Raw genomic sequence first — 26,487 nt, 5'->3', positions numbered from 1 at the left:
CTGGATCAATAAAACTTTTAGGTTGCTCAATGTAGACTTCATCACCCAAAATACCATTGAGAAATGTTGATTTGACATCCATTTGATATACCTTAAATCCTTTGCATGCAGCATATGCAAGTAAGGTCCTGACACCTTCCAATCTTGCAACAAGAGAAAAAGTCTCTCCATAATCAATTCCTTCTCCTTACCATCTTCATTCAACTTATTTCTAAATACCCACTTAGTTCCAATCACATTTTTATCTTTAGGCTTAGGTACAAGAGTCCATGTTTTGTTTTTCTCTATTTGCTCTATTTCTTCATTCATGGCCTCAATCCAACTTTCATTTTCCAATGCATCTTTGACATTTCTAGGTTCAAAATCAGCAAGTAAACAAGTACCTTTTAGCTTCTTCTTGTCATAGTACCTTCAAATTTGTCTCCAATAATCTGATACGGTGCATGATGTCTCCTAGCATACTTGGCCAATACAGGTTCCTTGCCTTTTGAATGAATTGCATTGTCATCCTCTTGAGCTTCAACGTTAGGTTCTAGCTATTATGGCTCGGTAGCAATTAGCTTGATAGCATCTAAATGTGACTCGAGTTCCTGCAACTCAGTTTGAACTTCTTGCAACTTGGTGACTGAAGACTTAAGAGTAGAAGTTTCTTGATTGACAGATGTATCTGGCACTGTATCAGGTTCAATAAAAAAAAATCTCCTATAATCTTCTACTTCCTTTTTTCTTTCTTCTTCAGTCCTTTCTACAAACTCATCAACTTTCACATGTGCACTTTCTATGATTTGGCGAGTAGACAAATTCAAACATCTATATGCCTTACTCTTGCAAGAATATCCCAAAAATATACCTTCATCACCTTTCACATCAAATTTGCCTTTTCTAGATTCTTTCAAGATATATCATTTACTTCCAAATACTTTTAGGTAACTTACATAGGGTTTATAGCCATACCATAACTCATAGAGGGTTTTGAATGAGTCTTTCTTCAATTGTACTTAGTTCAAGGTATGAACCATTGTGTTGATAGCTTCCTTCCAATATTTGATAGCAATGTTCTTTTCAATCATTAGAGTTCTTGCACAATCCATGATGGATCTGTTCCTCCTTTGAACTATTCCATTTTGCTCGAGAGTTTTAGAAGTTGATACCTATCTTTTGATTCTTCTTTCAATATAGAAGTTATTGAATTCATGGGTGATGAATTCACCACCTATGTCTGATCTCAAGTATTTATGTATTTTCCTTGTTTCCTTTTCTACTCTAGCCAAATATCATTTGACTTCTCTCTTAGATACATGACAGTCATCTTTCTAGAGTAGTCATCAACAAAAAAGAATGAAGAGCTTTTCACTAGTATAGATCTCAATTCCAATAGCTCCACACAAATCAGTATGCACAATTTCCAAAATTTCTTCAGACTAGTAGTTTTTACTTTTAAAGCTAGTCTTTCCCATCTTACCAATCTAACAATTCTTGCATAGACCAACCTCAGGTTTCTTTATACTAGGAATGCCTCTTAGTTTCCTAAATTTTCTTATTTTTACTAGGTTATCAAAATTTACATGACATAACCTACTATACCATAACCAACTTTCTTCAACTTGAGCAATAAAACATGAACATTCACCAAGTTCAAGATAAAACAAGTTACCTTTTATCTATATGCCTGATCCAATCAGCTTTCCTTTGTCATCCAACAGTCTTTCTTTTCCATGCATGAATTCCACCTTGAATCCAATATTGATTAGTTGTGCCACACTCAATAGATTGTTTTTTAGTCCTTCAACACAATAGGCATTATCACATACAAGATCTTTGGTTAGTGAGATTCTTCCTTTTCCTTTTATGCAACAAGATTCATTATTACCAAACCTCTCACTACCACCATCATAGTCTTCAAATTGTTCAAACTTTGTTTTTTCACTAGTCATATGATGAGAACAACCATTGTCTATGATCCATGTATCATTTTTTCTTACATGAGAGATAAGTGTCATCTTATCTTCCTCATTATTATCAGATTCATCTTTCACAGCAATGTAAACAATTTCATCTTCACTATTATCAGAATCCTTAGAATCCTTAGCCATGAAATATGTTTTCTTACCTTTTTCCTTGAATAATTTGAAGTCTTTCTTACCATTACACTTGTGACCTTTCTTCTCATCCTTGTTTTCCTTGTTTGGGCACCTAACAACAATATGACCAATTTCTTCACATGAAAAATAGATTAAGGGAACCTTACCTTTGTATTTACCTTTCCCTCTAGAATATTTCCTTACAAGTAGAGCTTCAACCACCTCAATATCACTATCAAAACTCTATTTTGATTCTTCTTCACTTTCTAACTAAGATTCCTTTATTTTCTTCCCTTTTTCCTTGAGTGAAATCTTGGCTTCGAATGTTGATTCAATGTTCTCGGAAGCTAGAACATAGTTCTCATAGTTATCTAGCTCAAATGCAGTCAATCTTTCTATTATGGCCTCTAAATTTATCTTATGATTTGCTTCACATCTTCTTTCTTGAATTGTAGAAAATCTAATTGCATAAATGGGAAGCAATGTTTTAAGAACTTTACTTACAACTATTTCCTCTTTGATATCTCCTCTAGAAGCCTTGATTGCACTGACACTTACTTTGACTCTTTCAACATATTTAACAATGTTCTCATCCTCTCTCATCCTCATTTGATCAAATTGTCCTCTTAGACTTTCTGCTTTTGCTCTTCTCACATTTTCATCAGCTCCATAGATATCTTTTAGCTTGTCCCACATAGAAAAGGCAATTTTGCAATCCTTGATATCATCAAATTCTTCATAGCTTAGGGCAGATGCAATGTCTATCATCATGGTGTTATGAGTCTTCTTCTCAGCAATGTCATCAACAGATAATGTACCAAAAGGAGTTGTATATTCTTCATCAAGATATTTCAATCCTATATCTCTAATGGAAGCCAGATGAAGTCTCATCAGTCCCTTCCATGCTAAAAAGTTATCCCTGTTAAGCCTTGGAATTTCCCTCTTGTAAGACATCTTGATCTTTAGCTTAGATCCTTGAAATCCTTCCTGAAAGCACCAAAAGCTCTAATACCAATTGTTGTAAATATAGATGGAGTAACTGAGAGGGGAGGGTAAATCAATTACCACAAAAAAAAATCCATAGATCCCTTAGATGTCATATAAAACTAGTTAGTGATGTCACTCAGTAAAAATACAGAAAAATGTTGTAACTCGGTAGATGCAGTGTGTGTTAAACTTATTACTAATCTTCAATCATTCATAATGATCAACATGCAACCATAAAATAAATAACATGAATACATGAGACACTAGATTTAACATGGAAACCCAATATGGAAAAAACCACCAAGTAACTAGCTATTAATTTTCACTCTTCTGAAGTGAGCCCTGTTAGGAGCCAACCCTATTAAAGGTTACAAAATACATTGTTAGGTGTGACCTTGTTAAAGGATTTAGTCACTCAGTTAGGAGTGGGCTTGCTAGAGGACTTTAGAACAATTCAATAGAACTATCATCTTGTTAGAGGATTTACAAAATGGCTGTTAGACCAACTCTATTAAGAGATTTAGAAATCACTGCTACAATGGTGAGAAAGTAACAATGAATAGACATGAATGAGATGCAACTGATTTGCTGATAAAAATCTTTGTTCTACTCCACTAGATCCTCTCCTGATCAAATACAACTTTGTTGCTCCTCAAGGATATCTAACCATCCTTTAAAATTTGCTCACACTTTCCTCAACACACTTGCATGCTTGCTCATTACAATTTAGAATTCACAACTTGACCTTTTATTTATACCTTGCAAATTGTCAAGTCAACTCATTTACAAGTTACATTTATCAATAATCATTACATTAGTTGGCTACAATCATTACATAAAATAATTAAACTTCATTTCTCAAAACAATGAAATCCATCATTGGCTGACCTTGCTCGGTAAACACTACTCTAGAAATGATTTCCAGTGTTAAGCAACTGAAGCTCAATGAACACTGCGAACTCTGCAAAATCCTTTGGAGACCAAGTGAACTCAATAAACACTGACTTTCATTTGCTAACCTTGTGAGCTTGGTTGCCACTGACTTCTGCCACAAAATCCTTCAATGCCTAAGTGAGCTTGATAGACACTGTTTTCATAGAGTAATTTCTAGGAATGCTTGGTAGACTCTGGAATTTTCTTTGTTGTCCAACTGAGCTTGGTAGACTCTGTCTACTAATTGAAATGACATTTGTGTAACATTAAAGACAACACACAATTGTATCCAACATTTCATAAATGTGGAAAGAGAAGGAAGAGCTAGAAAGAGAAGAAAGAGATAGCAAGAGAAGTAATAAATGCACAAGAGGATTGAAACAATGCCATCTTAGCCAAAAATGAAGTTGGGGAAGCAAGAAGGAGAAATCATATACAAATAGTGTAGCTAAGAGAGGAAAACAATCAACCTCACATGAAATAATTCATGCAGCTAAATGCTTGAATCCTTATCTTCAATGGAGGAATTTCTCGAAGAATGCTTGAAACCTTGAGTGCTTGATCTTGTGAATTGTTGGATGTGATGATGAAATGAGGAGGCTCCCTTTTATAGAGATCTCTAGGTGACAAATGTCTCAAACTTTAAAATGAGGTGATATGTAATAAAGTAAATTCCACCAAGATAACTAAGAGGGGGTGTGTGGGGGGTGAATTGGTTATCCAATTAAAAAGCTCTCAATATCCTTATAAATTCCAAAACATGTAAATAGTAGATGTACAACCACAAAAATATAACCATACACAATAACACCATATTTGTTAACTAGGGAAACCCTTGATCAAATAAAAAACTCCGATGGGAATGGTGCCCACAAAATATGTACTAATATTAAAATTTCTTGTGAAAGGATGGACCTTGTTAGTTTCAATGAAATACATTTAGTACATATTAGTCCATATTAAGGGACTTTGATTCCATGTTAGGAGTTGTGCCAACCCTATTAGGATTTGTTTAGGAAGACAAAAGGACCCATTGTCTTAACAACTTCAGTACTATTCTCACTAAATAATACAATTGTACATCAACATTGTCCAATAAAAATGTCTTGTCCAAATATAGTTCCTTGTAAGCTCATAGTGCCTCAACTACACCAATCACTTCTCTAATCCAAAAGGTATTCACATGTAATTTCACCCAATATAATATCTCATTAATTATACAATATTTGCACTAGATGATTTCAACTAAGGAAATCACCTTCCCACTACACCAAGTCCTAGAACAAGTTATTGATTCAGCCTTGAGGCTTTCTCAATTCATAATTACAAGCAATCTTTTGGCTCATAGTCTTCATAAATCTTCATGTGCTAATCATCTAAATTTGCATAAGTTAACCACAACATCCTCAACATTCTTCTAGCTCTGTCCAAGTCTGCTTAACCATATTCCATCTCTATTAGGTGATGCAATCCAAACAATAGTAATTATTTCCTAGACACTATGTTTGAACTTCACTAAATCCAACATAACTTTGTCTAGTCTTCATATTTCCATATGCCTTTTTTGTTATAGTGGGATTGACATTGCACCAAAAGACCAATCTATTAGTGTTTGATGTAACCACTCAACTTATAGTACATAGGAGGTAGCTAAGCCCTTGTCACAAATCTCAAGGGGAGTGTTGAACATATTTCTAAAAATCTCTCTCTCAGTGTTACCTAAGGGTTTAAGGATTCAAACTTGTGATCAAGCTCTGATACCACTTGTTAGAGTGGGATTTTTGTTGCCCCAAAAGATTGATATATTAGTGCCTAATATAACTAGTCAACTTATGGTACACAAGAGGCAATTAAGCCCTTGTCACAAATCTTGAGGGGAGTATTGAAAAAATATCTAACATTCATAATTGTAGGATATAGACATACTCTAGAACATTCTCCCAAGTGCGCATAAGATGATCTTCAATTCTAGAACCACACAAAGCCAAACTCTATCTACTACTAAACAAGTCTTCATACAATAACTAGTATGTTGACATCAATGGCAAACTCTCTCATGAATGCAACACATAACCTCTAAATCATGTCTCCAACATTGCTAGGATAACCCCCATATGAATACCATCAAAATTCATGCTACTAATCTCCCTCTTTGGCATTGATAGAAACATAGATGAAAAACATCTAAGTTCCAAGAATGCCAAATGTCTTTGCTGCAACTGCTTCCCCATTCATGCTAATCATGAATGTTAATTATATTGTAACCATCATGCACAAAGAAGTTGTTAATATCCCCCATACAACAACATCTTTTTAAATCTTCTTCATCAATCAAATATCTCCTTCAGGAATATTACTCCCCCATTGACATCAACTAATATACAATCATGTGTTATTCTCTCCAAACATACGTATTAAAGGGTTTTTCATGTGTTATTCTCCCCCATTAATATTAATCAATATACAATGGTTTTTTCATGTATTATTCTCCCCCATTGACATCAACAACAAAGGTATCATTATGTCAATTCTCTTAATAAGAACTACAATAAGCTCAAGTATCCAAAGACACTATTAAATACTAGTTACCAAGAGACCTTAATGACTCAACTCAAACAAATACACTCCCCCACAGAGGAAGCATCAAGAATCTAGTCTAGATTAAAAGAAATAGAGCTTGGTTACCACTAGACTTATGCAATCTCTATATTAACTACTCAAAAGTAGGTTGAGGCATAACCCCAAGCTTACCTTTCAGGTACTCAAATGTGTCCTTCACCAAAGGTTTTGTAAATATGTATGTTATCTACTCCTTTGTGCTAATATACTCCAATCTAATCTAATTCTCTCTCAAAAAGTGATACTTAATGGATATATGTTTTGTCTTTGAATATAAAACTGGATTCTTTGACATACTCACTGTATGTGTTACAATAATGTATGATAAAAAGCTCTATAAACTCAATCCCAATGTTTATCATTATTTTTTTCATCCAAATGATTTGATTACAACTATTTTCTATAGCTACATACTCTACTTTTGTCATACTCTATAAAATGCAATCTTGTTTCTTGCTTAGCCAAGAAACCAATCTTCCTCCCATGAAAAATGTTCCACCACTAGTACTTTTTTATGTCATCTACACTTATTTCCAAATCTACACCACTATATACACATAAAGTGAAATCATTTAATATATCATACCATAATCCATAATCAAGTGTACCCTTCTTTAAGACCTGCTTGAAATCTTTCCACAATTCCAACAGCATTAGATATATAAGGTGTAGTGTGTGCTAAATATTACAATTCACCAATCATAGATATGTACTTTTTCTTCTCAACAGTAGGGGTTTCATCTTTGCTAAATAACTTATGTCCAATTACCATAGGTATTCCAATAGGTTTACAACTTTCCAAACAAAATATGTTCAATAGATCTTTAAGACACTTAGCTTGTGATATGAATATACCATCTTTGTTCTAAACAATCTGCAATCCCAAGAAATACTTCATCTAGCTAATCATAATCATCTCAAACTCTTTCTTCATTTCTTCTACAAATGCTTCACTTTCTTCATCATCTCCTCCAAACATTATGTCATCCACAAATTCCTCAATAATTAGTAAGCCACTAACAATCTTTTTCAAATACAAGTTATTATTATCTCTTCCTTTTACAAATCCCAAAATTATCAGATACTTATATAATCTCGCATACTAGGTTCTAGGTGCATTGTTCAGTCCATAGAATGCTTTCTTCAATTTTAAAACCATATCCTCTTTAACTATTAAAGGAAAACCATTAGGTTTCTCGATGTATACCTATTTTTGTAGTTTACCATTTCAAAAGGTTGATTTGACATCCATTTGATACACTTTGAAATTATTGTTAGTTGCATATGTCAGAAACATTCTTGCCACTTTTATTCTTTAAATGGGTGTAAATGTTTCCTCAAAGTCAATTCCTTCTTGCTTTGAATATCCTTTACATACCAATCTTTCTTTTTTTCTTACAACTTCACCTTTTTCATTCATCTTATTTCTCGTACTCATTTAGTTTCAATAACATTCTTATCCTTAGGTCTAGGAACCAAATCCTATGTATTATTTTTCTCAATATACTCTAGTTCTTCTTTCACAACTTTAATCTAAAAATCATCTTTAGTAGCTTCATCAACATTTTAAGTTTGAATTAGAGAAATTAAACATAGTTCTTCTTATACCTCATTTTGTTTCATAACTCCTTTGTCTTTGCTTCTATTTATCTATTCAGCAGGGTGATTCTTGATCAAGTTTTTGTTACATGTCATTGCTTCAACTTGACTTCAATTATGTGTTCTTCTCTCTATGCTTCTCTCTAATTCTATTTTGGAAATCAATGTCAGTCTCATAAAATAATTCCTTTTCAATTTTTTCTCTATTAGGCCTTGGATTGGTCTCTTCATAAAAATTGTAATCATGTATCCTTTCCTAAATTCTAAACTTTTCTTCAACTCTTACAGTTGCGCTCTCAACAATACTCATAGTTCTCTAATTAAAATATCCATATGCCTTAGTTTTCAATGAATACCTAAGAAACAAATCCTAAACTTATCAGATACTTGTCCAATATTGCATACTAGGCTCTAGGTGCTTTGCTTTGTCTATACAATGCTTTCTTCAATTTGCAAACCATATCCTCTTTATCTTTTAAAGGAAAACCATTAGACTCCTCAAGGTATACCTATTTTTTTAGTTCACCATTCAGAAAGGCCAATTTGACATCCATTTGATACACTTTGAAATTATTGTTAGTTGCGGATGCCAAAAACATTCTTACTGCTTCTATTCTAGCAACAGGTGCAAATGTTTCCCCAAAGTCAATCCCTTCTTGTTGTGAATATCCTTTACATACCCATCTCACTTTTTTTCTTACAACCTCACCTTGTTTATTCATCTTATTCTTGAATACCCATTTAGTTCCAGTAACATTCTTATCCTTAGGTCTAGGAACCAATTCCTATGTATTATTTTTCTCAATCTTCTATAATTCTTCTTTCATGGCTTTAATCCAAAAATCATCTTTACTAGCTTCATCAACAATTTTAGGCTCGACTTGAGAAATTGAACATAGTTCGTCTTGTACCTTGTTTCTTGTCATAACTCCTTTTTCTTTGCTTTCAATTATCTTCTCAATAAGGTGATTCTTGATCAAGTTTTTGTTAGGTCTTATCGCTTCAAATCTAACTTCAGTTCTAGGTTCTTCTCTTTGTTCTTCTCTCTATGCTTCTCTCTGAATTTCATTCTATAAACCAGTGTCAGTCTCATAAAATAATTATTTCTCAACATTTTCTCTATTAGGCCTTCGATTAGTCTCTTCATTAGAATTGTAATCAAGTATCCTTTCCTAAATTGTAAACTTTTCATGATCTCTTACATTTGCACTCTCAACAATAGTCTTATTTCTTTGATTAAAACACTCATATGCCTTACTTTTCAATAAATATCCAAGAAATATACCTTCACCACTCCTTGAATCAAACTTTCGAATATAATCATCTCTCTTATTGTAACATTTATATCTAAATATTCTAAAATATTTTACTGCCGGTGTATTTCCAAACCAAAGCTCATAAGGTGTCTTACCAATGCCTTATTTTATTTTTACTCTGTTCATAGTGTACACTTTTGTATTCACTGCTTCTCTTCAAAATATCTTAGATACATTGTTCTTAAACATCATTTCTCTTGTTTTCTTTGTCACTGTTATTTTCTTTCTTTCTTTTATCCCATTTTTTTGAGGTGTTTTAGGGGCTAAAATTGTCTCTTTATGCTATTATCTTTACAAAAATTATTATACTCATTTAAAGTAAACTCTCCTCCTCTATTAGATCTCAAACATCTAATCATCAAACCAAATTCATTCTCAACTCTACTCTTAAATATCTTCAATTTCTCAAAAGCTTCAAATTTTTCTCTAAGAAATGCTACTCACACCATTCTAGTGAAATCGTCAACAAGAATCATAAAATAACTTTCACCATATAATTCTTTTGTCTTTATAGGACCACTCAAATCTATGTGCACAATCTCCAACTTCATTGATGTAGTGAGTTCATTTATTGGAAATGAGTTTTTCTTCTATTTTTTCATTACACATTCCTTACACATCACATTAGTAGGTTTTACCATCTTAGGAAAATCTCTTATTGCAAATGTAGTATTGACCTTCACAATGTTATCAGAGTTGATATGACAAAATCTCTTATGCTAAGACCAACTATCATATACCTTAGCAACTAAACATGTCATCTTAGTAGAACTCAATTAAAATGCATTATCTCTTGTTCTTGTACTAGTAACAATCAATGAACCATCTTTATCTTTGATAATGCAAGTCTCTTTATAAATTACAACTGATGTCCCTTGTTCGCTAGTTGTCCAACACTTAAAAAACAATGTTTCAAACCATCCACAATGTAAACATTATCAGTGTGAGTCTTTTCATCAGGTGTAATAGATCCTTCTCCTTTTATACAATAGGCTACATTATTTTTAACTCTAAAAATTCCTCCATCATAGCTATTGAATTCAAAAAACTTATTCATATCTCCAATCATATGATGGGAATAACCACTATCAATAATCCAATCAAATTTCTTCTTTTCAACTTGTGATGTTTATGCTTTTTCTTTTCTAACTTCTTCTTTTTCAAGGCTTTCTTCTTTAATAGCAAGAAATCCTATCTCATCATTCTCATCATCACTTTCACTCAAGAATTGTTCTATTCTACCATAAAAATTTTCATCATTTGCAAAAATTCAATCCTTGGGAATTCTTGATTTATAGGGATTCTTATACTTCTTTACTCTCTTAGGACATTTAGAAGAATAATGACCAAATTCATTGCAATTCCAACACTTAAAGATTTTATTACCTTTAGGTTTTCTTTTCATAAGCAAGGCAAGACCTTCCTCAATCTTCTTGTCTTCTTCAAATTTGTCTTTGTTGCTGCTAGCATAATCCCTACTTGTACTTGCACTCCTTGTCAACATAGGTTGAACACTTAATGTGTTGAAAGAAATTTAAACTCTAGCCAATTCTCTACTCTATCTCATCTACATCTCTACTGATTTTAGTCCTCCACGAAGAGTCTCTCTTGTAAAATTAGATGATAAGGGAATAACATGTTCTATCATTTTTGTTCTATGTCTGTATGCAGGTGTCAAAGTCTTCAATATCTTCCATATAACTTCATCTTTAGATTTATCTCCTCCACAAGTCTTAATTCCTACAATAATTTTGGATATCCTACCAAGAAACTTCTTACAAAATTATCTTCCATCATTTTAGCATCTTGATAAGAGCATATACAATTTTGTAATCTAACCTTCTAAGCATGATTATCACCTTCAAATTTACTTTGAAAATCTTTCCAAATTTCATGAGCTAGTATTAAAGATTTTACTTAAGGAAATTTAGTTTCAAGGAGAGCTGATAATAGTGCTTCTCTAGAAAATATATTGAGCATGTATACATTTTTTTGAGTTTCCTCGCAACCTTCAAGCTTGTCTTCTTCAATCACATCCTTTTTACTTTTAGTAATCAGTCAATAAACCAAACTTGTACAAAGAAAATATGTTTTTCATCTTCTCCTTCCAATTTTCATAGTTTTAGATTAAGGTAAAAATAGGTTTTGAGGGGACCCAAAACCCCTTACAACTAAGAAAAAAAGATATATGATAAAAGTTCACTAAGTTTTAAAATGACTTGGAACCTAAAGTTTATAAACACATCAAAATACTAGGTTTCACAAGGACCTGGAATCTAATAGAGTATCAAAAAAATCAAAGCTGAAAATGAAACAAAAATAGGAAAACCAATACCAACCACCCAACCAAGAACCAAAGCCCACAATTAAACTAACTCTTTGATCACCTTAGCTAATTCCTTACTAGCCACCATAGTACCTTGAAGGATATCCTCCAGACCTGAACCTAGAGCATCAACAACAACTTTATTTGTACTTTGCCTAGTTCTCTTACTAGGGCAACCATATAGCTTAACTGTAATAGGGGAAATGGTTTCCTCCTTACTTCTTTTACCGATGCTTGCAACAACAACACATAAACTCAAGGTTAACATATCTATCCTTTGACCTCTATCCTTAACCATTTGGTATAATTCCATTTTTTCGGCCTTTAACTTCTTAGGGATATTACCCACCTGATTCTCCAATTGGATTCTCTTCATTTTTTCTTCATCCAATTCATTCTAGAGCTCTCCCATTTTTTTCTTGAGTACAATTATTTCATTATAGAGCCAAGAATCAACCCGAAGAGAGGCATCAACTTTTAATTTAACCTTATGGAGGAAAGACTACTTCATCGTATTGGTTTCATCATCATTAGCCTCATCATCACACATTTTCTCCAAAATAATAGTCACATCCTGGGTACCATTCACCTTTAACTAATTTTCTTTGTTTAAACCCTCCTAAGCCATATTATCCTTCTAGTTCTCCTTGTTCAAATTCTTCTCTTTAATCACAAGGGTATTATCCTCAACATTCTTTTCCTTTCTGAGTCCACTAGGAGCTTAACCTCATTAATATCTATCTAAGTAGGGATAGGTCCTTCACTTTGAGTCATGATTTATTTTCCTCATTCTATCCTGAGGGATCTGAATGTGATTTAGTGTCCATTTTTCCCTCATTACTACTTTCCCCATCATCTTTAGCTAAAGAGACTCCCCAACTATCATAATACCACTCCAAGTTGGAGTTGAGATCACCAATTTCCCTTTTGTCCTCGTCTTCTTCACTTCTCTCAGAATTCATAGCTTCCTCATTAACCTTCTAAGTATTATCAACCTTAATCTCCTTCTTTTTACCCTTGCTATCACTACTACCCTCCTCAGTTTTCACATTACAACTTTTAATTTTCTTAGCACTCATTTTGCCAAGAGGCTCTTTCCCAAGAGATTCTCTCTTCTTTTCCACTATAGGTGAAAGATTCACTACATTTTTTCTACAATAATTTTCAATTAATAGAATAAGACCGTCATGGAGCACGAGCCTAGTCTCTTTCTTTTTATGGACCTAGAGGCTATTCAACAAAGAAAATTTAAAGTGAAAGGGAAAGGACAACCTATCCTTATACTAAAAATGGTTCAAAAACCCAAAATAGAATTTATGAACCCTTTTTGATCTACCATCTAGAATAAAATACTCACAAACACAAGATAAAACATCTTTCTTACCATAATCTAGTCCATGTCATAAAAGTCCCTGTCCTTCCCAAGATTTTTTTCTGCCTCTTTATTTTTAGGAAACTTCTTGAAAGCCGCATTTGATATACTAAATTCCTTCTTGAATTTTAGACCCTCCATAGGAACTACCAGAATACCCATCCAAGTTAGTGTTGAGATCACCAATTTTTGCTTCACCCTCATCTTCTTCACTTCTCTTAGAATCCATAGCTTTTTCATTAACATTCTAAATAGTATCAGCCTCAGTCTCCTTCTTTTTATCATTACTATCACTATAGCATTCCTTAGTTTTCACATTACAAATTTTAATTCTCTTAGCACTCAATTTGTCAAGAGGCTCTTTCCCAAGAGATTTCCTCTTCTTTTCCACTGCAAGTGAAAGATTCACTGCATTTTTTCTCCAATAATTTTTAATTAACAGAATAAGACCTTCATGGAGCATGAGCCTAGTCTCTTTCTTTCTATGGGCCTGGAGGTTATTCAACAAAGAATTATTTTTCCAATTGTCATAGTTACCTCCATCAAACTTTAGACTTTCTTTTCTAAAATGTGTCATATATCTCCTTAAGTTGTTAAACTTCTCCTTCAAGGACCTGATGCTCTTATACAAATTGTTAGAAATTAAAGTCTGCAAAGATAACTGAGAGGGGGGAGGGGTGTGAATTAGTTATGAAATAAAATCAACTCTAAAACACATAAATAGAAGATGTAACAACCACAAAAAGATAACCATACACATTAACACCAAATCTATTAACTAGGAAATCCCTTGATTAGAGAGAAAAACCTAGTGGAGATGGTACCCACAAAATGATGTATAATATAAAAGCTCCTTGTGAAAGGATGGACCTTATTAAGAGTCAATGATATATGTTCCTACATATCAATCCCTATTAGCAAACCTTGAATCCATGGTAGGAGATTCCAACCTTATTAGGAGTTGTACCAACCCTGTTAGAAGTTCTTTTGTTAGGAGTTCTTTAGGAAGACAAAAGGACCCACTATCCAAGAAGCTCCAATACTATTCTCACTGATTAATACAATTGTACATCAACAATTTCCAACAACTTATTTTCCAAATATAGTTCCTTGTAATCTCACTATACATCAACTCCACCAACCACTTCTCTAGTCCAAAAGATATTCGCATGTAAGGTCACATAATACAATATCTCATTTATTATACAATATCTGCACTAGATGATTTCAACCAAGGAAATCATCTTCCCTTTATACCAACTCCTAGAATAAGTTATCAAGTCAACCTTGAGGCTTTCTCAATTTACAATGATAAGATAGGACCAACTTAAGATATTACATTTACACATTACATTATAATATTACATCATTTCACAATCAAAAGAAATTTGTCAGCTCACATTCTTCATTACTATTTATGCACTAATCATCTGAATATGATTGATTAACCACAACATCCTCAACATGTCATCTACCTCTATCTAAGTCCACTTAACTAGATTCCATCTCTCTAAGGAGATGCAATCCAAACAATAGTAACTATTTCTCAGACACTCTGTCTAAATGTTGCCTTCACCAAATCCAACAAAACTCTATCCAATCTTCATATTTTTGTGTGTGCTCTTAACTCTAGCATCTAGACATACTCTATAATATTCCCCCAACTATGCATAAGCTAATCTTCAATTCTAGAACCACACAAATCCAAACTCTGGTTTTTACTTAACTAGTCTCCATAGAATAACCACTATGTTGACATCAATGATAAACTCTACATGAATGCAACACACAACCTCTAAATCATGTTTTCATCACTACTAGGATACTCCCCCATAGGAATACCAACATCATTCATGCTAATAGTGAGACCCATCTTAAAGTGGAGCAATAAATGCTTGACCATAATCTTCCTTGGAGGAGTAAATTAAGGATGATTGATTTGAATTAATAAAGGTCTACTCCAAATTATAAAATAAGAGGAGACACATAGTATTAATTGATAAGGGAGATAAAATATTATTTAAGATATGACAAATTTTTAATATTAAATTAAATTAATTAATAAATGAGGACACCATATTTAAGAAAAATAAAGGTCTAACCCATTTATATTAATTTTAAATTAATAAAAGGTCAAATGAGATGAAATTAATTTTTTTAATGGAGGAAAAATAAAAGATAAATGCAAATAATTGATAGAATTGTATTAAATGGTTGTTAAACCTTCATTAAATTGGAGTGCTTCCAATTTAAGATGGTACAATTGGAAATCCCAACATTGAATAGGAAAGCTCATAAGATTCTAACTAATATTTTGAGGAACTAACAAGTTGTATGAACCATTTTTCTCAAAAGGGGCTTTGAGTGATGTAGACATAATTAGAGAAGTCTACCCTAAGCCAAGCAATAGACATACCAAACTTCTTTCATCAAGAATGGGTGTGATTTGTGTTAAGTAGGGTTCATTATCAATATATGTGGCTATATGAGCCATATAAATCATGAAGTTAGAGATACAAATGGTTACTAGATTAAAATCTACAAAAAATGAGCTAACCATGAGTATAATATCAACAAGGCAAGTTACAAAGCTCACAAGAGGATGTTAGCTTCAAAATGGAAGAGCATGTACAACAAATGACATCCCAAATCTAGAAGTAACATTCATCATGATGATAATAGGTTACAAAATGTATCATGCAAGCAAGGTGAACCACATCCCTAGTGGAGCAACATATGGAGCTCACAACATCATACATAAGAAGGCTACACTTGACCTAAGTGGATGGTTGCATGGTCGAATCATGGAGAATCTAGGTATGATCAATAAAGATTTTAGCAACCAAGTTATTAAGTTTAGTTCAATTTTAGTATGTATATTCTTATATTCTAGAGGAGAATTTGAAGGATCCAACCCTTCAGATGGTCATAGGGATAACTAATAATTGCACAAATCAATAAAATGTATAGGAAACTTGAAGGCAAAGGAAATGTCATTATGAGGTAGTATTTCAGATTTTTTCATATAGAAATACATAAGAGAGAAAGGATTCATGCTAATCTAGTAGATAAATACAAAAAGGATATATGCTTTATTGCAAATACAGAAAAAATTATCATACAAGTTTTTGACCTTAATGTCAATAATCTCCCCCTTTGGCATTAGTAACAAAAACACTTATCAAACCAAAAATTTGAAAATTCAAAACTATAAGTCAAAAAATTCCTTTATTATCATTTTGTGTCTTCAACTCAATTTAACTTCATCCTACTGTTGCTCAATAACATACTCTATTTTTTTTATTTTTTAAAATTACTTTTGTAAAAATATTTTCCACTCATCTATACAAGTATCTACATACTACCATACTACTCCACCATACATATATCTCTACTATATACATACATTTGTAGTATAGTAATCTTTTCTCCCTCTTATAATATATTTTCCTCCTTTATATAGTATATAACATCTTCTCCCCTTTTTGACATAAATGCCAAAGGTGTATAATATTTATATGTTAGTGCCAAAATGTGACAAGAAATTAGAATGTACCTTCAAAAGTAGTACCATTGTCTTGTCCCACTTCTCTTGTAATACCTTACTTGTATGTAATGCAATTTAAATTTCTACTTATAATTCCATCATGTGATCAGGTATGGAGAAGTTGTTGTCATGGATGAGAGTCTTTGCATACTTAATGTGTTTCTACAATGCATCCATGTTTGGAAGAATCATGTCCTATATTTCTTCTAGTGTGGCCTTGATTTTGGCTTCTTCCTTCAATAATTATGCCTACAGATTTTTTAGATATCTAATCTTTGTATAATGTGCAAAACTATAACTTGGATCAAGTAACAACTAGTGTACACTTTCCTTCATGTCTTCATCTATCTTGGAAAATTTCTCCTTGATCTCCTTTGTGAAGATAGATGTATCACTTAGTTTGATAAATAATGAAACAACATTATTTATAGAGGTTTCTAGAGTATAAAGAATGCTAGATAGTTCAACTTGATCTATTTCAATCTTCTGTGCAACTTGATCCAACACTCTATGTTCAAACTTTCTTTCAGCTCTTTGAAGAAGCTTATCCTATCCATTCAAGTCTTCATTGAATGTGTGGACCATTTTTTCTAACTAATCAAGAATAGTTTGAGTACTATCAACCTCAATACTCAGATCAAAAAAATGCTCTTTATGTCCTCTAGCACTTGGTTTTTCTTCTTCCTTTCTTCTCTAAGATTTTGTTGCTTAGCTCTCTTCTTCAGTAGTTCACCCAGGGTATCCATTTGATCTAGATGAGGACATAGTTATTCCAAATTGGGATATCTCTACCCTCACAATGAAGGACTCACTAGTTGACATCTTTTTGTATGAGGTAAGTGAAGAAGCAGAAAAGCAATGGATTAAGCAGCTACTCACTATGCCATAAATCCCAATTCTACTGAGGTTTTTCACCTATACAAAAATATGAAACAAATTTCTTAGATAGAAGAAGTCAAAGGAGATTATGCCAAAGAGGGTAACTCAAATTCAAGAAACAAAGTCATCCAAAGTTATACATATTGAAGAAATGGGTGATGAAGAGATGGAGGTAAAAATCACTAGAGAATCCCCGCCAAAGTCTTAAGAAAGGATGAAAGAGAAAGAATCATCTAATACTATGAATGATACTAAGATAAAGGAGAGATAAAGGAGATAGAAAAAAAAAGGTAAGAGGAAGTCAACCTCACTCTCATTAGATGACATTCTAGAGGAAATAACAAACAATAATAACTATGCTATATTAAAAAAATAGATTCTCCAAGTTTAATAAAGAGAAAAAGGTCAAGATTGTAAAAGTGATACTAACAAGTATGGGTAGAATCAGTAAAAGACCATTCAAAGTTAGAATATTTCTACCTAGGGAACTAAGAAAAAAAATATATGAGAAATGGAGAATAGGCACACAGAGCTTTGAAAAAATGCTTTATGACAACCTTATCCAAAATTAGACTTGATATAGCAAAAATAAATAAAAGAACACTAATAGAAGTATAAATGAAAGGGTTTGGCATGCATGAAAACATGATCAATATACTAACCAATCACATAAAAATGACTCAATAAAGTATAGTTAAGCACTATAAAGAGGTGGCCTAGGAGATAGATAGGCACATTTTGAAGAACTAGCAAGTAGTCATCAAGGAACAAATAGGATCAAAAGAAAAAGATACAGATAAAGATGCAAAGGAAAAAGAAAGGAAGGAAGAAGAATAAGGAGTGAAACAAGGCACATGAAATATAGGCCACATTGAAGTCACATATATTCCTAAAAGAGAACAAGTGCCATAGGAGGTGGGCACCATGTAGAAACAAGTAGAAGCATCTAAGGCGAAGTCCCTTGAACCACTAAAGAAACAATGTAGACCATAAATTCAAGCTACATATTCTAAACATGAAGTAAATTCATCATCAGTCACATTAGGAAAGACATTGACAACTGACTCCCCAAGGAGAAAAGGAAGTAAAGATAAAGTTGAGTCACTTGTCATTATTGTTGAAGTTGAGGGAAGTGCAACCCAGCTCCCAAGAATCACTTGTATACAAAGATCTATCACATAAAGAGAGAAGAAAATCTATGGAAGGTTGAATTTAAAGATCCATGAAAGAGGAGACATTCTTGATGCGAAAGAAATGAGATTGCAATTCAATCAAAAAGTATATGAATGTCATGAATTACAAAGAGAGATCAATCCTTATAAAAGGAGATCAAAACCCTAAAATCTAACTAACCTAGGTTGGATCATAATAATTAACAAAAAATTAATTAGTATATGCCGAATGTTTATCTTAAGAAAAATGGAGATAATAAGTGACTTACCAATTAAATAAAAATAATTTAATTAAAAATAAAAATAATTTAATTAATAATAAAATACCTTATTTCTCTAAAACCCCCCTTGGGATAAACTTAGGGAGTAGCTAAAAACCTATAAAATACTACTAAAAGAAAATGCAAAAGGGTCCCATCAACAAATGCCTAATCAGCTACCCAAATATAAGAGAAAATTATAATCACCTAAAAATGGCCATCTAGAATATTACCCCCCTTCTTAGCATTTTGGTTAAATTATTTAATCATTTGCCTAGGCCAAATTGCTAAAAATCAATTTATTTTATTTTAACCTATAGTTTGATTATAATATCCTAAGTTCATATTTGATTAAAAGAACATGCCCCCTTTTAATTAAATAAAAGACCCCATTCTTCTAACCCACTCAATGTGCACACATAAAGTCTTTTTCCTATTTTACAAGTTAAAAGAAAAGACTTTGTGTCGCATGAAAAGTCAACTCTCTCTCATTATTTGACTTGATCTTGCACATGGATCATGTTAAAAATCAACCCCCACCCTTGATCCCTCGTTTCTTGATCTTGATCTCAACCATCTGTATACCTTTAAAAGAGAGAGCTTTCTCCCTCTCTAAGGATCCGATTTTGAGCTAATGTTATGTTGTAGGTTTACTTATAGATTCTTGGAGCATTTTTGGAGAACTTATGTTCTTGTCATCTCATTCTTTGCATTTCCATACTAGCTTAGATTCATTTGCAAGTAGTCTATTTCCTTTTGCAATAGCTTAGATTACCTAGCTTAATTAGTATGGCTTGGTAACATTATCATATTGTTAGCATAGTTGCATTGTTCATTTCATTCTAGCTTAGCTCATTTATTGCATTGCATGTTTGAGAATCCCTTTAACATTGCACTCTTTCTCTTGTCTAAGGAATCTCCCATTGTATGGTTTACTAGCAAGGGTTGTGTCTCAAGGCTCAGTTGAGAGCTCCTCATATGCACAAGCACACACCTTTGCATTCCATGGATAGTGAGCTCTAAGCCATCATTCAAGCATTCCAATCTATGGAATACCTTGGAAATAAGGGTTTGAAGAAGTGCCACCCTAGCTAATTTTGATGACCTGGATCCATTTTTGGGTCGAAATTGAAATTTGAGTTCATCTTGATGGTCAAAATCACATCTTAAAATTCTTCCTTCTTATGTGCAGCTAGCTGACTTTTTGAAGTATAATATTTGAATCTTCATTGGGGCATCTTCATTTCTTCATGTATTTATCACTTCTACACTTCATACCTACTTGAATTCACTCAATTCACCTTGTATCATCTTTCTACTTGATTTGACCTAATTTTCATACTATATCTTTCTTGGTCAACTCTAGTCAAACTGGGGCATTATATTGCTTCCTTATGGTCACTCTTTGGTTTAATCACAAATTTGTCATGATGGATCTTGTCCTATCTCTATTTGATCATATATTTCTCATTTTTGCATTCCCTTTACCTTATTTCAATTTTGATCCTGAGAGGGCAAAAATATTCCATCATTGCTTGCTATAGCTATCTATTTCTCAGGAGCATATGTTTGAACCTTTCCATCTGCTCTCGATCTATCTTATATTCTTGATGTTAGTACTCTTCTTGATTTTTTAAACTCTCTCTCTCTCTCTCTCTCTCTCTCTCTCTCTCTCTCTCTCTCTCTCTCTCTCTCTCTCTTTCTCTCTCTCTCTCTCTCTCTCTCTCTCAGTGTTTAGTATTGTCACTACCAGGTTGTACATTCAGGACTTGCTATCGTTCTTTTCATTTCATTCTTCAAAATCAAATCTCTCTATCTACTACTACCTACTTGGCTTCTCTATTCTTTGATGTAATGTGTTCCTAGACCAATAACACATTAGTCAAATAGGGGAAAATGTAATAACCTAAAAATGGTCATCTAGACTATTATCCCCCTTCTCAACATTTTGGTTAAATTATTTAATCATTTTCCTAGGCCAAATTGCTAAAAATCAATTTATTTGATTTTAACCTATATTTTGGCTATAATATCCTAAGTTCATATTTGATTAAAATAATGTGTCCAATTTTAATTAAATAAAATACCCCATTCTTCTAACCCACTCAATGTGCATACATAAATTATTTTTCCTATTTTACAAATTAAAAGTAAAGATTTTGTCTCACATGAAAAGTCAACTCTCTCTCATTGGTTGACTTGATCTTGCACATGGATCATGCTAAAAGTCAACCCCCACCCTTGATCCCTCATTTCTTGATCTTGATCTCAACTATTTGTATACCTTTAAAAGAGAGAGCTCTCTCCCTCTCTAAGGATCTCATTTTTGAGCTAATGTTATGTTGCAGGTTTACTTACAGATTCTTGGAGCATTTTTGGAGAACTTCTATTCTTCTCATCTCATTCTTTGCATTTCCATACTACCTTAGATCCATTTTCAAGTAGTGTATTTCCTTTTATAATAGCTTAGATCACCTCGTTTAATTGGTATGGCTTGGTAACATTATCTTATTGTTAGCATAGTTACATTGTTCATTTCATTCTAGTTTAGCTCATTTCTTTCATTTCATGTTTGAGAATCCACTCTTGTCTAAGGAAAATCCCATTGCATGGTTTAATAGAAAGTGTTGTCTCTCAAGGCTCAGCTAAGAGGTCCTCATATGCACAAGCACACACCTTTGCACTCCATGGATAGGGAGCTCTAAGCCACCATTCAAGAATTCTAATCAATGGATTACCTTGGATAGAAGGGTTTAGAGAAGTGCACTTTCTTAGTGTAAACAATTCTCTATAAAGAGGAGAAATAAAGAAAACCACATGGGAAATACTATGTTCCAAAAAGAGATGAAGAACATGAAGAACACAACTGAAGTATGAAGCTTCAAACTTTGTCAAATTAATGACTTGAATAACCTCCAATAAATATAACATGAATAGGTAGAGAAGACTAAGTCTAAAAAGTTGATCAATCAAATATGGAAGATATCTTCATGGCCTTAAAAAATAAGAATGAAAGAGTGTCCATATGGTAAATGATTCTTATTAAAATGCATAGGTACCCAACTACAGCATCCACCTAGTGTATACTCAAAAGTGTCTCACTCCAAACCCTTCTATCCAAACAATTCCATGAGTTCAGAATGCTTGGATGTCGGCTTAGAGCTCCCTATCCACGGAGTGCAAGAGAGTGTATTTCAAGTTCAAGGGCTCTCAGATGAGCCTTAGAGATACTCTTCTTGCTAGTAAACCATGCAATGGGAGGTTCCAAAGACAAGATTCAAGAATGCAAATGTCCCAAGGAGTTCCTCAAGAATGCAATGCAAATGAAGATTAAGCTAGAATGAGATGAAAAGTGGAGCTATGCTAAAACATGTATGAGAGTGTTACAATACCATTATTAAGCTATGTGATATTATTACAAGAATGAAAGCTAAACTAAGATGCAACTATGCTAAGAATGCCATATGATCTTATGCTAATATGATGGAATGAGAGAATGTAGACAAGGAGTGAGAAGTTCTCCACAAAGCTCTCAAGAAACCTGTTAGAAAACCTGCAGCATAACAATATTCAAAAGATGGATGGATCCTTTGAGGGGGAAAGCTCTCTCCCTTTTAAAGTTGTACGGACGGTAGAGATCAAGATGAAGATGGTGGATGATCAACGGTGGAATTCAAAAATAGGAGTGATCCATGTGCGCACACAAGTCAACCAATAGAATATAAGTTGACTTGTCATATAAGACAAAAGTCACAAAGCCTTTTCTTTTAATTGCAAAATAGAAAAAGGACTTTATGTGTGCACTTTAAGTGGGTTAGAAGAATGGGGTCTTTTATTTAATTAAAAGGGGACATGTTCTTTTAATCAAATAATGAACTTAGGATAGCATAATCAAACTATAGGTTATAATCAAATAAATTGATTATTAGCAATTTGGTCTAGGTAAATGATTAAATTAATTTAGTCAAAATGCTGAGAAGGGGGCTAATAGTCTAGATGACCATTTTTAGGTGATTACATTTGCCCCTCTTTGACTAATGTGTGATCGATCTAGGAACACATTATGTCAAAGAACAGAAGCCAAGTAGGCAGCAATAGAAATAGATGTCTGATTCCAAAGAATGAAATGCAAAAATAGATAGCAAGTCCTGAATGCACAGCCTGATAGCAGTAGTACTGAACACTAGGAAGAGAACAATGTTAGAATTCAAGAAGAATGTTAACACCCAGAAAAGCAGATAGAGTGAGAGCAAGTGAGAAGATCAAACAAATGCTCCTAAGAAGCGATAGAGTATTTTTTACCCCCTCGAGATCGAAATCAAAATGAGGTAAGGGGACGTAGAAACAAGCTAGATATGAATAAATTGAGATATAGCTGTATATGTGAAAATGCGGCCTATGCTAACACACACACTTCAACATGATCTTTGTATGCAAATTTATCTCGAAATGAACATTGGATTGTTCATCTAAAATTTGCCCTGCAAAGCGACCTGTTGCCTTCTATCTAAAGGGGATTGATTATCAGATATCCTCAGATTCGAGGTGTTTAAGCAACCCGACCCTCTAAGAACAAAGGTTTTAACAATGAAATTAAGCTAAGAATGAGTATGCAGATTAATCTAGAAATGAAAGATGCAATGTAATCTAAGAAAAAATAAAAAAAACTAGATTAAGCATATGCGTGATTAAACTAAAATGACATTTAAACTAAGAATGAGAATGTATGCAAGAAATGTAAGTAAATGTGAGCATGAATTTCAGCAGCGATTCGATGCAAATTCTCCAAATTCATCCTCCAAAATGAAGAGATGAGGGTCTCTTAAATAGACTTTCCTGGAATCCATCAACGGTTGAGATCGATTCGGATCAACGGTCAAGATTGAAGATGAGGTTCAATCATAAAGGGAGATTCCCAAATTAAAGGGAGTTAATAGATTTGATTTGAGTCAAATAAGGAGTTAACTGTTTTAATTTGAGTAGAAAAAGGAGTTAACTCATTTAACTCATTTTTGATCAATAGTGAACTGGAAATTTCCCTTTTTGAATTGAAGAGAGATTTTGTTGAGATATTTAATTTAATAAAATGAGATATGCTCTCATAATTACTTTTTTCTATTTAATTAAATAATCTTTAATTAATTAGAGACACTTTTCTTATTTAATTAAATAACTCCATTTAATTAATTAGGAATGGCTTCCCATTAATTAAATAACTTTGTTTAATTAATTAAAATTAAGTACTCCATTTAATTAAATAATTTCATTTAATTAATTAGAAATACCTTTCCCATTTAATTTAAATAATTACATTTAATTAATCAAGATAGGCATATTTATTAAATTAAATAAATTGAATTCCATAGTACATTAGCCTTAGGATATAATTTAATTTAATTAAAGTATAAATACTTAATAATTAAATTATAATTAAATCAAGTAGGTTTAATGTGACTAATATGAGTACGTACTATAGGAATTAAATAAGAAATATGATGAATGTAGATTAGGGTTTTCTGCATCTGACAATTAAGTCAAGTAGTGAATAGCAGAATGAGAATTGCCTATTAGAATAGGACTTTGAAATTATCAGAAATAGACCAGAATTGGTATAATGGCAGTGAGCCAATTTTGGGGTATTACATTTTGTCCCTCTTTGAATGAATGTGTGAGCAGCACGTTCAATTCAAAGATAATCAAAAAGCATGATGGGAACATGAGATTGGTTTTGAAGGTGATGATACAGAGACCAATTGATAAGATTTTTAAGGACCATCTCTAGAACAGAGCTTAATCCTAAGAAATCCAAGAAGAGCACTTAGATACCTAAGATCGATAGCATTTAAAAGACTACCTCCAGAACAAAGCGTAATCTTTAAGGATCCAGACAGAACGTCTAGATACCTAAAATTGATAAGCATTTAAAAGGCTTCTTCAGAATGAAGTTTAACTTTTAAGGATCCAGATAAAACACCTGGATACTCGAGAGTGATAAAGCATTTAGAAGACTATCTCCAGAACAGAGCTTAATCTTCAAGGATCCAAATAGAACACCTAGATACCTAGAATTGAAAGCATTTAGAAGATTATCACCAGCACGAAGCTTAACCTTCAAGGATCTAGATAGAACACCTAGATACCTGAGATTGATTAAAAGATAACAAGGTCCAATCATAAGCCATAGAATCATCCCCAGAACAAGGCTTGATCCTCAGGAGTCGGGGTTTAGACTGTCCCAATACCTATCCATCAAACTCTGAGAAGAGTTGTTATAAGATTGATTAGTTGATGAAAAGATAGGATGGATAGAAAAGATGCCAAATAGAAAGGAACAAGATGCCCCGAGTGATTAGATGCCCCAAGTGATAGATGGCAAAGATGCCAGATAAAAGGGAACAAGATGCCTCGAGCATTAAGTATTCAATGATGTAATCATCTTGCCCCCTCGGGAGCGAAATCAAAAGATGACACACCAGAAATATGATTTGAAGTAGTATATCATGTCAGCAGAATCTAGAAGAGATCAGAATGATCTAAAGATTGGGTTGATTTGAAATGATTGTGAAGTTGAAAAAAAATTGAGTTTGACCAAAAGTTGACTAGACTCAGCCACTGTTGACTTAAGTTGACTATTTTCAAAATGAATTTTGAAAACATGGAGAATGTAAAGTTGAAAGGATTCCAAGAATCATAAAGTATCAGAAAGATTTGGGCTGCACAAGCGTTCGATCATGTCGGTCCCCAAAATTTTTAAATGCATTTTTAAGGCTCTTAGGTGTGTCAGATTTCGAATTTGATCCTGAAAATGGATCTAGAATGGTCCAATTAGCCAAGGGTGTAATTTTTGCACAAATTCGAGCTTTTTGAAAAATTTGGTCAACACCTATATAAGGGCTCGAAGGGTCATTTTCAATTCATTTGTGCCTTTGTCTTGTAGTGATTTTGAGCTCTGATAGAGACATGGCAGCGAACGTGAGATATCATCATTTTGAGCACTCTAGACGACATAGTTGGCCAGTAGACTACGGACCACCAATGAGTCATTGATTTCCCATCTTTGTACTTTCATTTTCACGCATTTCGAGTTCATTTATGCATGTTTTAGGTTTGTGAAATCTTTCTTCACGTGAGACCGATCTCTTCTCGCGCAAAGATCTTCTTTCTTCGTGCAAAGAAACAGGATGCATTGTTTCTTTGCGCGAGGCTGAAGGATCTTTGCGCGGGGCAATTTTGGTTTCACACGAAAGTGGAGATTCTTAGCGCGAGGCAATTCGTGTTTCACGCGAGAACCTCTTTTCTCGCGCGAGAAGATCTATCTTCGCACGAAGGCTAGATTCTTCGCGCGAAGAAAGAACTATTTTGTGTGAAACTATATGTCTTCGCGCAAGATTTCACG

At 33.2% G+C, this 26,487-nt stretch overlaps 1 pseudogene; it reads right to left on the bottom strand.

Moving 5' to 3' along the window:
* LOC149556908 (putative aldo-keto reductase 2) overlaps positions 1 to 26,278 on the bottom strand; it is a 45,572-nt pseudogene extending 19,294 nt beyond the window's left edge.
* Positions 26,279 to 26,487: the final 209 nt, after the last annotated feature.

Source organism: Cupressus sempervirens, chromosome 5 (genome assembly GCF_028749045.1).
Source record: "Cupressus sempervirens isolate cs-2001-9-10 chromosome 5, ASM2874904v1, whole genome shotgun sequence".
Taxonomy (NCBI): Eukaryota; Viridiplantae; Streptophyta; class Pinopsida; order Cupressales; family Cupressaceae; genus Cupressus; species Cupressus sempervirens.
The sequence above is the reverse complement of the archived record's forward strand: the minus strand, read 5'-3'. Positions and strand labels throughout refer to the sequence as shown.